Source organism: Pseudophryne corroboree, chromosome 4, assembly GCF_028390025.1.
Source record: "Pseudophryne corroboree isolate aPseCor3 chromosome 4, aPseCor3.hap2, whole genome shotgun sequence".
Taxonomy (NCBI): domain Eukaryota; kingdom Metazoa; phylum Chordata; class Amphibia; order Anura; family Myobatrachidae; genus Pseudophryne; species Pseudophryne corroboree.
The window spans coordinates 166,706,524-166,723,154 of NC_086447.1; positions in this window are offsets into that span (position 1 = coordinate 166,706,524).

The window sequence follows — 16,631 nt, forward strand, 5'->3', positions numbered from 1 at the left end:
CGAAGAACGCACAGTTCTTTGCGGTGCTTTTGCCAGCTTGAGTCTTTTCATTTTTCTAGCGAGAGGCTGAGTGCTTCCATCCTCATGTGACGCTGAACCACTAGCCATGAACATAGGCCAGGGCCTCAGCCGTTCCTTGCCACTCCGTGTGGTAAATGGCATATTGGCAAGTTTACGCTTCTCCTCCGACAATTTTATTTTAGATTTTGGAGTCCTTTTTTTACTGATATTTGGTGTTTTGGATTTTACATGCTCTGTACTATGACATTGGGCATCGGCCTTGGCAGACGACGTTGCTGGCATTTCATCGTCTCGGCCATGACTAGTGGCAGCAGCTTCAGCACGAGGTGGAAGTGGATCTTGATCTTTCCCTAATTTTGGAACCTCAACATTTTTGTTCTCCATATTTTAATAGGCACAACTAAAAGGCACCTCAGGTAAACAATGGAGATGGATGGATACTAGTATACTTATGGATGGACCAGCGACTGCCGACACAGAGGTAGCTACAGCCGTGGACTACCGTACTGTGTCTGCTGCTAAAATATATCTTTATTTATAAAGAAATTTATGAAAAATAATAATAATAATAATAATATTCATGTAGAAAAAATGGGAGGAAAAAATTCCCGGGGGAGGGGTCGGGGGATGGAACAAAATGTAGTACTGATTAACTGGTGGTCAAAATATATGTTGTTTCACAGAATGCTGGTCACCCCAGAATGGTGGCGTCCCACCTCTGGGTGAATCATGAAGGTGTGCAAAAAAATGATGAATGAAAGTCCAGAGCTTTAAGTCAATTAATATAAAGTCAATTCTAATACTGAAAATTGTATTAAGATCCTAAAAAGGTGAAAAAAGCGAAAAAAATGAGAAAAAATATTTTTGGGGTACCCCTGGATGGCCGCTGGCGATAGGGGTCGGGGTGTGGTGAGTGCTAGGTAATTAGGACTCCTGGACAGGCTGTGCCCCTCTAAGCCCGGTCCACCCCGCTGTCGCTCAAAGAGCGCAGCACGGTGCCCTGGTGAGAGGAGAACAGTCGTGAGTCTTGGAGAGGGAGGTAGGGGCTGCTTCTAGCACAGTTAGTGCTGTCCGCCGCGCCTTCTCTCCTCCTACAGGGTCCCTTACCTTAACGCTCCTGCTCCGTCTCCTCGTTCCCCCGCCAGCGGTCTCTTCCGTCTCGGCCGCGGCCCGGCGATCTCCTGCACTTCCGGGTTGGGTCACGTGACCGGTCTCGGATGCCTGTGGGTCCCGTCTATTTCTCGTCGTTCTTTCGTTCTCTCTTTCCTCCGTCCTTGGATACACGCTCTGTCAGTTGAAATGATTGAATAAAGTAGTGTAAAAAAGCAGTGTGTGCTCCAACGCGTATCGGCCGGTATTGGCCTTCGTCAGGGAGTCTGTCTTCGCCATCTTTAGTGTGGGCTTTTTATGCCCACATCCAGCGGGAGTGGTTTTGATTAATTGTTCCTGAATAGGTACACCTGGAAAGGGGGGAGGGGCTAGTTGATTGAAATAGAAAAACTTGCAGGATATTACTGATAAGTCAAAGGAATTCCATAAACGGGGAACAAGTAAATGGAAAGAATATATATATATAATAATGAATACAGTAAATACAAGAAATAAATAAAAAATAAAAATAAAAATAACAATAATAGTGATAATAATAAATAAATGTAAATAAAAATAAAAATAAAAATAAATATGGAAATAAAAATAAAAATAAAATTAAAAATAAAAATAAAAATAAAAATAAAAAATAAAAAATAAAAATAAATATAAAATTAAAATAATAATAATAAATATAAAATAATAAACTAAATATAAAAATAAAATTAAAATTAAAAATAAAAATAAAAATAAAATGGTAATGATAACTAAATAAAATATATGAAATAAAGTAGGAACATTTAAGAGCACGTATTTCTTTGTGTCCCTAATTATGTAAATAGTAAGTCCTGATAGTATACACACAACAGTATAAGTAATTGGATAGTGCAAAGGATAGTGAGGATAATATCGAACTATAGTCTGTATAAGCTTGGAGAGCGCTAATGGTAGTGTTCGTACGCTGGTAATATTATTTGATAAAAGCGGATAGTAAACAGTATTGATATGATAAGGTAGAGATTGATAATAATAAAGATAGGGTAATATCGTCCGGATATTAGTTACGCTATACTTAAAAATAAATGGTATAGTTAAGCATAGATAATTAATTATTGGTCTGTATCTTCATGTTTTAAGGTATATTGCTTTTATTGTGCATGCAGTTGTTTTATGTGGACATTTTATATGGACTTAGTGGTTAAATGATTTCTCCTATACGTGAGAGTGGAGTTGTCTTTACGTGCTGTGTGTGATCTATTGCTTCTCATTAGTGTACAGTGTCGTCATTTGCCTGTGATAATGGTCCTTACCTCATTGTCTAAGTTTAACCCATGGGGTTTTAAAGTTTTTAAGGTGAACATCCATTTTAGCTCTTCCTTGTTTATTGTCCTGAAAAAATCACCCCCTCTCCAATTCTGTTTTACCATTTTTATTCCTGTCAATTTCATTCCTTCTGGATTTTGGTTGTGTTCTTCTCTAAAATGGTTAGAGAGACTGTGTGTTTCTAGACCTCTTTTTATGTTCCTAATATGTTCTGAAGTTCTGGTTTTCAGGGGTCTTGTTGTCCTCCCTATATATTGTAGGTGACAAGGGCATTCTATCAGATAAATGACACCCTTAGACTGACATGATATATGTTCCTGGATCACAAAAATTTCTTGTGTGACATTCGATTGAAAGTTTGTGGTGCACACAGCCATTTGCATAAGAAAGAGACGGTACAGACCACCATTCTAGGCACCACTTTAAGTAAAGGATTCTTCCATTGCAACTCTTGCCAATATTGTAAAATGAACCACGTTTCCACCAAGTGCACCACAAACTTTCAATCGAATGTCACACAAGAAATTTTTGTGATCCAGGAACATATATCATGTCAGTCTAAGGGTGTCATTTATCTGATAGAATGCCCTTGTCACCTACAATATATAGGGAGGACAACAAGACCCCTGAAAACCAGAACTTCAGAACATATTAGGAACATAAAAAGAGGTCTAGAAACACACAGTCTCTCTAACCATTTTAGAGAAGAACACAACCAAAATCCAGAAGGAATGAAATTGACAGGAATAAAAATGGTAAAACAGAATTGGAGAGGGGGTGATTTTTTCAGGACAATAAACAAGGAAGAGCTAAAATGGATGTTCACCTTAAAAACTTTAAAACCCCATGGGTTAAACTTAGACAATGAGGTAAGGACCATTATCACAGGCAAATGACGACACTGTACACTAATGAGAAGCAATAGATCACACACAGCACGTAAAGACAACTCCACTCTCACGTATAGGAGAAATCATTTAACCACTAAGTCCATATAAAATGTCCACATAAAACAACTGCATGCACAATAAAAGCAATATACCTTAAAACATGAAGATACAGACCAATAATTAATTATCTATGCTTAACTATACCATTTATTTTTAAGTATAGCGTAACTAATATCCGGACGATATTACCCTATCTTTATTATTATCAATCTCTACCTTATCATATCAATACTGTTTACTATCCGCTTTTATCAAATAATATTACCAGCGTACGAACACTACCATTAGCGCTCTCCAAGCTTATACAGACTATAGTTCGATATTATCCTCACTATCCTTTGCACTATCCAATTACTTATACTGTTGTGTGTATACTATCAGGACTTACTATTTACATAATTAGGGACACAAAGAAATACGTGCTCTTAAATGTTCCTACTTTATTTCATATATTTTATTTAGTTATCATTACCATTTTATTTTTATTTTTATTTTTAATTTTAATTTTATTTTTATATTTAGTTTATTATTTTATATTTATTATTATTATTTTAATTTTATATTTATTTTTATTTTTTATTTTTTATTTTTTATTTTTATTTTTATTTTTATTTTTAATTTTATTTTTATTTTTATTTCCATATTTATTTTTATTTTTATTTTTATTTACATTTATTTATTATTATCACTATTATTGTTATTTTTATTTTTATTTTTTATTTATTTCTTGTATTTACTGTATTCATTATTATATATATATTCTTTCCATTTACTTGTTCCCCGTTTATGGAATTCCTTTGACTTATCAGTAATATCCTGCAAGTTTTTCTATTTCAATCAACTAGCCCCTCCCCCCTTTCCAGGTGTACCTATTCAGGAACAATTAATCAAAACCACTCCCGCTGGATGTGGGCATAAAAAGCCCACACTAAAGATGGCGAAGACAGACTCCCTGACGAAGGCCAATACCGGCCGATACGCGTTGGAGCACACACTGCTTTTTTACACTACTTTATTCAATCATTTCAACTGACAGAGCGTGTATCCAAGGACGGAGGAAAGAGAGAACGAAAGAACGACGAGAAATAGACGGGACCCACAGGCATCCGAGACCGGTCACGTGACCCAACCCGGAAGTGCAGGAGATCGCCGGGCCGCGGCCGAGACGGAAGAGACCGCTGGCGGGGGAACGAGGAGACGGAGCAGGAGCGTTAAGGTAAGGGACCCTGTAGGAGGAGAGAAGGCGCGGCGGACAGCACTAACTGTGCTAGAAGCAGCCCCTACCTCCCTCTCCAAGACTCACGACTGTTCTCCTCTCACCAGGGCACCGTGCTGCGCTCTTTGAGCGACAGCGGGGTGGACCGGGCTTAGAGGGGCACAGCCTGTCCAGGAGTCCTAATTACCTAGCACTCACCACACCCCGACCCCTATCGCCAGCGGCCATCCAGGGGTACCCCAAAAATATTTTTTCTCATTTTTTTCGCTTTTTTCACCTTTTTAGGATCTTAATACAATTTTCAGTATTAGAATTGACTTTATATTAATTGACTTAAAGCTCTGGACTTTCATTCATCATTTTTTTGCACACCTTCATGATTCACCCAGAGGTGGGACGCCACCATTCTGGGGTGACCAGCATTCTGTGAAACAACATATATTTTGACCACCAGTTAATCAGTACTACATTTTGTTCCATCCCCCGACCCCTCCCCCGGGAATTTTTTCCTCCCATTTTTTCTACATGAATATTATTATTATTATTATTATTTTTCATAAATTTCTTTATAAATAAAGATATATTCTTCTTTTTTCATCCCATTTCTCTATATTGCCATTTATTTATTAGTTCTAGTTATCTGACTGCTTATTATATAAAGCATTTAACCAATTGTTATACATTTTACACATCAGGCGCACCTATGAAAACCTTTTGTTAAACTTACCTGAGTGAAGTATTTTTGGAGGTACTTCAACCATAGGTTGCAGCCCAAACAACTAAAAATATCCGGATACACGAGCGCCATTCGCCCTCTGTATATATATTTCACTGCTGCTAAAATAGACTGGATGATAATGAGATGAAATTAATATATATATATATATATATATATATATATATAATATCACTAGTACTGCAGCCGGACAGGTATATATATTTATTATGTAATGACTGATGACGGACCTGCTGGACACTGTCAGCTCAGCAGCACCGCAGACTGCTACAGTAAGCTACTATAGTAGTATGTATCAAGAAGAAAGAAAAAAAAAAAAACACGGGTAGGTGGTATACAATTATTGTCACAACTGAGGGCCTGAGCTGACGGGAGGCAGCCTCAGTTGTAGGGGCTGAGATGTACCGGAACCTGGGAGGTTGTATCAGACCCCTGGACATGTAAGTAACATGAATAATAACTGCCCGAAGGCGTGACCACGACAACTTAGATAAAAGTCAATGATGTTTATTATGACAACTCCGCATCACAGCAGCAATAAAAGAAAACGTAAAAGTCAGCAAAGAATAAATACAGTTCCTGAGTACTACAGCATGGCAGGAGCCACAGGGCACTGGTAGTGTGAGATAGTTCTTATGATCTTCTAGATGGAAAGTCCTTACCAGGCCCGGCTGTAGCAATGGAGATAACCCAGGATTATACCAGCTGGTGTTCCAGGAAGAGCTGGGTTGCTGAAGGTAAAACAGCTGCTGTGGATACTGGCTGGAACCAGACTGTTGTTAGCACGGAGTGGATACTGGCTGGAACCAGTTAAATAATAAATGAACTTTGGGAGCGATGAAATGTGAACTGAAATGTAGAACTTGAGAGCGGAGAAATAATAATTCCGGTGGAGAGTGGTAAAGTGTAGAAAGGACACCGGCCCTTTAAGGGAAGCTGTACTCTGCTGGAAGCTGAGGCTGGAAGCAGGTAGTGTTGTAGCTGGAAACAGATGAATCCACAATGGATTGGAGAGTCAGGCTACACCGCAGGTGGAATGCTGGTGCGGGTCTCTATGGTGGAAGTCTTGAGACAGGAGCTGGAACCTGGAAGACAATCATAGAAGAGAGACAAACAGGAACTAGGTTTGACAACCAAAGCACTGACGTCTTCCTTGCTCAGGTACAGCTTACTTATACCTGCAGCAAGGAAGGGGTTGGCTAGGCAATTATGCAAATCAACAACACAGACAGCAGATTGGTGGAAATGATCAGATGACAGAATCCAAGATGGCTGCGCCCATGCAGACACTTGGAGGGAAGTTTGGTTTGTAATCCATGTGGTCTGGGAAACAGTAATGGCGGCGCCGGCCACCGGAGACAGGAGACGCCAGGCTGATAGATGCACATTTAACCACGCGGGCACAGCGGAGGCCGCGGCTGATGAAAAGACCACTCTGTATGTGGAAACTCAGGAACAGCGGAATCCGGTCCTGGAACGCTGAGCCCGCCTTAGGAGGCATCTGAAGGGTAAGTAATGGCGTCCAGATACCCGGATCGTGACAGCACCCCCCCCTTTAGGAGTGGCCCCAGGACACTTCTTAGGCTTTAAAGGAAACTTTGCGTGGAAATTTCGGACCAAGGCAGGAGCATGGACGTCAGAGGCATTGGTCCAAGAGCGTTCTTCAGGACCATAGCCCTTCCAGTCAATGAGATACTGAAGTTGACCGTAACGGTGACGTGAGTCCAGGATCTTGGCCACTTCATACTCAACGCCTCGTTGAGTTTGGACTTTCGGAGTTGGTGGAAGTGAGGAATGAAACCGATTCAAGATTAGCGGTTTCAACAGGGAAACATGGAATGTCCTGGGTATTTTTAAGAAGGGAGGTAACTGGAGTCTGTAAGCAACAGGATTGATGACTTGATCAATTTTGAAAGGACCGATGTAGCGAGGTGCAAACTTCATACTGGGAACTCTTAACCTCAAATTCTTCGTGGATAACCATACCCGAACACCCACCTTGAGAGCAGGAACTGCTCGACGCTTCTTATCCGCAAACTTCTTGTACCTGAACGATGCCTTGAGCAGAGCTGATCGTACGCTCTTCCAGATATTGGCAAACTGATGCAAGGTGATATCCACTGCGGGAACAGAAGTTGCTGGAAGCGGTTGGAACTCAGGGACTTTAGGGTGGAATCCAAAGTTGGTGAAGAATGGTGTTGAAGAAGATGAAGAATGATACTGGTTGTTATGACAGAACTCGGCCCAGGGAAGTAATTGAACCCAGTCATCTTGAGAGGAGGACACATAGATGCGGAGGAAGGCCTCCAAGTCCTGATTCACCCTCTCAGTTTGACCATTGGTCTGAGGATGGTAAGCCGTGGAAAACTTTAACTTGACTTGGAGGACTTGACATAAACTTCGCCAGAATTTGGCTGTGAATTGAACTCCTCGATCTGAGATAATTTCTTCTGGAAGACCGTGGAGTCGGAAGATCTCTTGTATGAATACTTGAGCCAACTTGGAAGCTGACGGAAGACCGGTGAGAGGAATGAAGTGTGCCATCTTGGTGAACCGGTCAACTACCACCCAGATGGTATTGAACTTGTTGCACATGGGCAAATCTGTAATAAAATCCATCGACAAATGGGTCCATGGTCGACGGGGAACAGATAGTGGAACCAGTTGCCCCGCAGGCGACTGGCGGGATACTTTATGTTGAGCACACTTTGGGCAAGATGCAATAAACTCCAAAACGTCCTTTTTCAGAGTTGGCCACCAATAGGACCTAGAGATAAACTCCAGGGTTTTTTGGATACCTGTATGTCCGGCAAAACGGGAAGCATGGGCCCAATGCATGAGCTTCTTCCTTAGTGTCGGCTTCACAAAACTTTTCCCTGATGGGGGCGTAGAGTCCATCCCTACCGTGGAGAATGCCAACGGATTTATAATAGGATGCTTGTCTGAAGACTCTGACTCATTTTCTTGCTCCCATGAGCGGGAAAGGGCATCGGCCTTGCGATTCTGAGAGCCCGGACAGAACTGGAGTTTAAAGTCGAACCTGGAAAAGAAAAGTGCCCATCTGGCCTGACGAGGGTTGAGACATTGTGCGCCTTTTAGATATAGAAGGTTCTTGTGGTCCGTAAGGATGGTGATTGAATGAGAAGCTCCCTCCAACAGATATCTCCACTCCTCTAGAGCGAGCTTGATGGCTAGCAACTCCTGGTCGCCAATGGCATAGTTGCGCTCCGCTGGGGAGAACTTCCGTGAGAAGAAACTGCAAGGATGTAAATGACCATCTTTAGCCCTCTGAGATAACACCGCTCCTACTCCAACGGAGGAGGCATCCACCTCTAAGATGAAAGGAGAGTCGATGTCAGGCTGTTTCAGGACAGGTGCAGAGATGAACCTCTGTTTTAAAAGATGAAAAGCTTGCATGGCTTCTTCAGACCACTTGGACGGGTTAGCACCCTTCTTGGTGAAAGCAGTAATAGGCGCCACAATGGTGGAAAAGTCTCGTATAAACTTTCGGTAATAATTGGCGAACCCTAAGAACCTCTGGACCCCTTTGAGGGTTAAGGGTACCGGCCAATTCTGGATTGCTTGTAGTTTCTCAGGATCCATCTCTAGTCCGGAACCGGACACAATGTACCCTAGAAACGGAATGGACTTGACTTCAAAGACGCATTTCTCTAATTTGCAGTAGAGATGATTGACACGGAGACGGGACAGAACCTCCTTTACCCAGAAACGATGTTCCTCTAAATCGTTGGCAAAAATGAGGATATCATCTAGATAGACCACGACATGACGGTATAGAATGTCTCTGAAGATCTCATTGACGAAATGCTGGAAGACAGCTGGAGCATTGCTCAATCCGAAGGGCATGACGAGGTACTCATAATGTCCGTCACGGGTGTTAAATGCGGTCTTCCACTCGTCACCCTCACGGATCCGGATGAGATTGTATGCACCTCTCAGGTCCAGCTTTGTAAAGATGGTAGCTCCGCTAACTCTGTCAAAGAGCTCAGTAATCAGGGGTAAAGGATAGCGGTTCTTGATGGTAATGTCGTTCAAACCTCTGTAGTCGATGCACGGCCGCAGACTACCATCTTTCTTCTTTACAAAAAAGAAGCCTGCGCCGGCTGGAGAAGAAGAAGGTCGAATGAACCCCTTTGCTAGGTTCTCTTTAATGTATTCCTCCATAGAATGTGTCTCGGGGAGAGACAACGGATAAGTTCGGCCTCGAGGTGGAACCTTCCCTGGAACGAGATCAATCGGGCAGTCCCATTCTCTATGAGGAGGAAGGATATCAGCAGAAGCTTTACTGAACACATCCGTGAAATCTTGATATGGAGGAGGTGGAACATCAGACGACCTGGGGGAGGAAGAACAGACAGGCAACACTTTAAACAAACATGTCTTAGTACAGGAGGAACCCCATGCCAGGATTTGCGTAGTCGTCCAATCAATTGTAGGATTGTGAAGACGGAGCCATGGAAGGCCCAGGACCACAGGATGTGTGGCTCTTGGAATCACTAAAAATGAAATAAGTTCGGAATGAAGAACTCCCACTCTCAGACGAACTGGTAGAGTCCTTAGAGAAATAACTGTATCAAAAATTTTACTGCCATCCACAGCAGTTAAGGAAAAGGACGAAGGAAGTCTCTCGGTGGGTAGGGACCACCGTTTAACATAGGCTTCAGTAATAAAGTTCCCAGCTGCTCCGGAATCCAGGAGGGCAATGACGTTCTGATAACGTTGAGCAACTTGAAGCGAGACTGGGAGGTTACAATCTTGAGGAGATGGAGAGGAGATCATTACTCCTAGCCGGCCCTCTCCTTGGCGAGCTAGGATTTGGAGTTTCCCGGACGTTTGGGACAGGCATTAATGGTGTGAGACGGAGCTGCACAATACAGACAGAGAAACTCGGAGAGACGTCTTCGGCGCTCAGCAGGAGTTAAACGGGAACGGCCAATTTGCATGGGTTCATCTGTAGTTGGTGACAGTTGGCGAGGAGGAGGAGTAGAAGATTTTGGAGCAGATGATCTTCCACGCTCAGTTGCTCTCTCTCTGAAACGCAAGTCAACTTTCGTACAAAGTGAGATTAGCTCATCTAACTTGGAGGGTAAGTCTCTGGTAGCTAACTCATCTTTAATACGCTCGGATAAACCATGCCAGAATGCAGCATACAGGGCCTCGTCGTTCCATGCCAGTTCGGATGCCAGGATCTGGAACTGTATAAGATATTGTCCTACAGTATGTGATTCCTGGCGTAAACGGAGAATCTCAGACGAAGCTGAAGTTACCCGGCCTGGCTCGTCGAAGATGCGCCTGAATGTTGACACAAATGCAGTGTAAGAAGATAGCAGGGTGTCGGACCTCTCCCATAACGGTGATGCCCAATCAAGGGCTGAGCCACTGAGAAGAGAAATAATGTAGGCAATTTTTGTACGGTCACTGGGAAAATTGCCAGGTTGTAGCTCAAACTGAATCTCACACTGGTTGAGAAATCCCCTGCAGAATCTTGGAGATCCGTCAAATTTTGCTGGCGTTGGAAGATGAAGACGTGGAGCAGAAATGGGTAAGGTGGGTGGGGTTATAGCTGGAGTCACTGTGGTTGACGCACCAGACGCGCCTGATCCACGGAGAGTTGTCTGAATCCCATCCAGCCGAGTAGAGAGATCCTGGAGACAGCGGATGATGTGGCCCTGTGCAGCCTCCTGATGTTCTAGTCGGGCTGCCAGTTCTTGCATCGGCCTGGCCGCTTGATCCTGGTCTCCGGCTGGATTCATTAGGTCAGTGCTTACTGTCACAACTGAGGGCCTGAGCTGACGGGAGGCAGCCTCAGTTGTAGGGGCTGAGATGTACCGGAACCTGGGAGGTTGTATCAGACCCCTGGACATGTAAGTAACATGAATAATAACTGCCCGAAGGCGTGACCACGACAACTTAGATAAAAGTCAATGATGTTTATTATGACAACTCCGCATCACAGCAGCAATAAAAGAAAACGTAAAAGTCAGCAAAGAATAAATACAGTTCCTGAGTACTACAGCATGGCAGGAGCCACAGGGCACTGGTAGTGTGAGATAGTTCTTATGATCTTCTAGATGGAAAGTCCTTACCAGGCCCGGCTGTAGCAATGGAGATAACCCAGGATTATACCAGCTGGTGTTCCAGGAAGAGCTGGGTTGCTGAAGGTAAAACAGCTGCTGTGGATACTGGCTGGAACCAGACTGTTGTTAGCACGGAGTGGATACTGGCTGGAACCAGTTAAATAATAAATGAACTTTGGGAGCGATGAAATGTGAACTGAAATGTAGAACTTGAGAGCGGAGAAATAATAATTCCGGTGGAGAGTGGTAAAGTGTAGAAAGGACACCGGCCCTTTAAGGGAAGCTGTACTCTGCTGGAAGCTGAGGCTGGAAGCAGGTAGTGTTGTAGCTGGAAACAGATGAATCCACAATGGATTGGAGAGTCAGGCTACACCGCAGGTGGAATGCTGGTGCGGGTCTCTATGGTGGAAGTCTTGAGACAGGAGCTGGAACCTGGAAGACAATCATAGAAGAGAGACAAACAGGAACTAGGTTTGACAACCAAAGCACTGACGTCTTCCTTGCTCAGGTACAGCTTACTTATACCTGCAGCAAGGAAGGGGTTGGCTAGGCAATTATGCAAATCAACAACACAGACAGCAGATTGGTGGAAATGATCAGATGACAGAATCCAAGATGGCTGCGCCCATGCAGACACTTGGAGGGAAGTTTGGTTTGTAATCCATGTGGTCTGGGAAACAGTAATGGCGGCGCCGGCCACCGGAGACAGGAGACGCCAGGCTGATAGATGCACATTTAACCACGCGGGCACAGCGGAGGCCGCGGCTGATGAAAAGACCACTCTGTATGTGGAAACTCAGGAACAGCGGAATCCGGTCCTGGAACGCTGAGCCCGCCTTAGGAGGCATCTGAAGGGTAAGTAATGGCGTCCAGATACCCGGATCGTGACAATTATGGATGGACCAGCGACTGCCGACACAGAGGTAGCTACAGCCGTGGACTACCGTACTATGTCTGCTGCTAATATAGACTGGATGATAATGAGATGAAATTTATATATATATATATACACAAAGTACGGAGAGCACTCCAAATAAACTGATTACCGGTCCCGGTGCCAGCGTTAGGTATTTCTTGCTGAAATCCAATGTACACGACTGATTCATCCGCAGCACTCGGTAATAAAAGGAAGCAAAAGATGGCAGGATAACTGCCATCTTTTGCTTCCTTTTATTACCGAGTGCTGCGGATGAATCAGTCGTATATATATATATATATATATATAATATCACTAGTACTGCAGCCGGACAGGTATATATATTTATTATGTAATGACTGATGACGGACCTGCTGGACACTGTCAGCTCAGCAGCACCGCAGACTGCTACAGTAAGCTACTATAGTAGTATGTATCAAGAAGAAAGAAAAAAAAAAAAACACGGGTAGGTGGTATACAATTATGGATGGACCAGCGACTGCCGACACAGAGGTAGCTACAGCCGTGGACTACCGTACTGTGTCTGCTGCTAATATAGACTGTATGATAATGAGATGAAATTAATATATATATATATATATATATATATATATATAATATCACTAGTACTGCAGCCGGACAGGTATATATATTTATTATGTAATGACTGATGACGGACCTGCTGGACACTGTCAGCTCAGCAGCACCGCAGACTGCTACAGTAAGCTACTATAGTAGTATGTATAAAGAAGAAGAAAGAAAAAGAAAAAAACGGGTAGGTGGTATACAATATTATATATATATATTATATACAATTATATATATATATATATATATATTAAACTGGTGGTGATTATTAAACTGGTGGTCAGGTCACTGGTCACACTATCAGCAACTTGCAAGTAGTACTCCTAAGCAGACTATCACAATATATATTATACTGGTGGTCAGTGTGGTCACAATGGCAGTGTGGCACTCTGGCAGCAAAAGTGTGCACTGTACGTTATATGTACTCCTGAGTCCTGCTCTCAGACTCTAACTGCTCCCCACTGTCAGTGTCTCCCCCACAAGTCAGATATACATTATACAGTCACACTATCTATCTATCACTTCAGCAAGTAGTAGTACTCCTCCTAATGCTCCCCAAAATTACTACTGTGTCTTTCTCTACTCTAGTCTCACTCTCTTCTCTATAAACGGAGAGGACGCCAGCCACGTCCTCTCCCTATGAATCTCAATGCACGTGTGAAAATGGCGGCGACGCGCGGCTCCTTATATAGAATCCGAGTCTCGCGATAGAATACGAGCCTCGCGAGAATCCGACAGCGGGATGATGACGTTCGGGCGCGCTCGGGTTAACCGAGCAAGGCGGGAAGATCCGAGTCGCTCGGACCCGTGTAAAAAAACATGAAGTTCGGGCGGGTTCGGTTTCCGAGGAACCGAACCCGCTCATCTCTAGTATTAACCTCCATTCCATGGGACCATATATTTGTATCACCTTTAAATTGCTGTTGACACTGTAAATATATTTATTCCTAAAGGATTGCAATCTTCCATGCTAGATGTACTTTATACTCTTCTGAAACTGCTAAAAGTATTATAGACTCTTCCCCAGGGACATGCAGTCAGGGTAGGTTGGGGAGGCACAGTCTTACCTGTCATACTCCCTGTCATAGTTCAGAGTTCTGACTATCAAAATTATTGAATACAAACAAGATATTTATAACTTCTAAGCATCTTCTTTGTATCATTGCAATCATTTTTATAGTTAAAACTTGCCAAATTTGCAGGGCTCCCTGGAATTGCTGATAAAGACCAGAGGTGAGGCAGCAACAGCTCAGCCTCACCTTTCATAGGTCTAAATGTATTAAGCCTTAAAATGGGCCTACACTATACAATTATATGTCAGATAATCTGCCAGATCTGGCTGGTTGGAATGAAAATCTGGTAATGGATGAGAGCAAACGACAATCGCCCATTTGCTCCATAACACTGGAAAACGGACCAAAATTGTAGTCCAGACAAACTGGTTTAACCAATTTGTCTGAACGACAGGTTTTGTCCATTTTCCAGCGTTTAGAAGCAAATGGTCAGTTGCCAATTGCTCTCATCCATTACTAGATTTTCATTACAACCAGCCAGTGATTACAAAAATGCCCAACGCAAGCAGAGTTGCACAGAACCTGGTGCGCTCGCTCGTGCCAGGAATCTCGCACTACATGCCGTATTGAGGATAGATGCATAAAGACACCTCTATATGGGAAGCACCCACCTATTCTCATATAAACTAATGAACCACATTTAGGAGTGGCCCATCCACACCTGTTTTATTGATTCTTATCTTTATAACTACAATATTTGCCTGGTTATTTATACTACCATGTAACTGTATGTTGTTTTATCTATATTGTAGTTCCTTTGTCACAGCACTTTCTTCTTTCTTTGTGTGAGGACTTAAAATGCATTATTAGTGTAGTATCTCAAAGCAATTATTTTTTCAACCTACTGAATATATCTGTTGTAAATTTATCGCTGTTTTGTTACTTCCCATGTTTTAATTAAAATAAACTATAAAAAGAAAAAAAATAGTTTGAGTATTTAAGATGTGTATCATATTGAAGCTATTAACAATTCTCTCATTTTGTCTTTTGTACAATAGAATCCAAATTATGCAAGGATGAATTATTCAGCGTTTGTATATACCGTAACATTTTATTAGTGTTTTAGATGGTAACTGCACCTAAACACAATAATTGCACAATAAACTCCATCCCCAAACTAAAGCAATACCCTTTTCCACCAAACTGCTGGGTCCAACCTAGGTTTTTGAACATGAGTCCGACCTGTGTCACGGCCAGGTGAGACCCCATTCACACCCCAAGCTGGACCCGGCAAAAAAATCTCCCAGATTTTTACAATTAACAAAAAAGGCATGGTAAATGCTGTTCAAAATTTGAATTCATAATCTAAAAGTGCATGTACTAAAGTTTATTTTCAATTGGCCTAGAATATGATATTGTAATTTCTTGGCGTATAGTAGCTTCAGTTGGTTAATGGTCCTTTGACGGTTAGTAGACCTCAGCTTTCAGGTGGCCCTGGTGGCTGTGTAGAGGACTTTCATAAACCTGATGAGGACTGCTTTCTGCCCAACCACAAAAATTCTGCATGTTAACGTAGCCAGGCAAATGGAAAGGAGCGTCATCAAGAAATTGCAGCCATAATGCTGGAAATGACCCGCCGAGTGCTGCAAAACTTCAGAAGTTGACAACAAATATGTATCATGAATGATGGCCACCATCTGGACGATAACAAATTCAAAACCAATTGAAAATAAACTGTATTCCATACACTTTTAGATTATGTACTAAAATTTTGAATACCCTTTGCCATGTCTTTTTTGTTAACCGTTAAAATCTGGGAGCTTTTTTGCCTCAACCTGTATCTCGATATTTATGTCCCTTGACATCATTCATTAAGAGACACCAAAGAATTGTGAATGTTACATCATGTTCATTATAAACTGTACTACATCATTTTATTGATTCATTTTTGGTTTGGGACTTACTGCTAGATAGAATTAAATTTATACAGTACCTACATAAATTATATACTGTACATTATTTGACATGACAATGCAGGACCGTTACAGTCACAGCATACATGAATCCCTACATACCCCTGAAGAAGTACTTGCATTACTGTAGATCACAGGTTCTCAAACTCGGTCCTCAGGACCCCACACAGTGCATGTTTTGCAGGTCTCCTCACAGAATCACAAGTGAAATAATTTGCTCCACCTTTGGACCTTTTAAAATGTGTCAGTGAATAATAAATACACCTGTGCACCTGCTGGATTACCTGCAAAACATGCACTGTGTGGGGTCCTGAGGACCGAGTTTGAGAACCACTGCTGTAGATTGTAATGTTGTAAGAAATACACACCATACACAAAATAAGCAGCAAGTGTGGGCATGAAGCTTAGTATTATTGCTCATCAAATGTCTCATGTGTAATGAAGATGGTTAGTCACTGAGCCATATGCACCGAGTAATTCAAACAAGAATATCATGTTATGGACTCTGTCCATTCCTCCTCCATGTGGGGAGTTGAAACAGCTTGGGGTGGAATTGAATCTCATTAATATGACATCCATGTATTTACATATAAAGAGATTAAAAAGGGCACATTATTATTATTATTATCATTGAACATTAAACCACACACTTAGATATTATGTATAAATAATTTGTAGAACATAATAGGCATTTCCATAATAATTCCA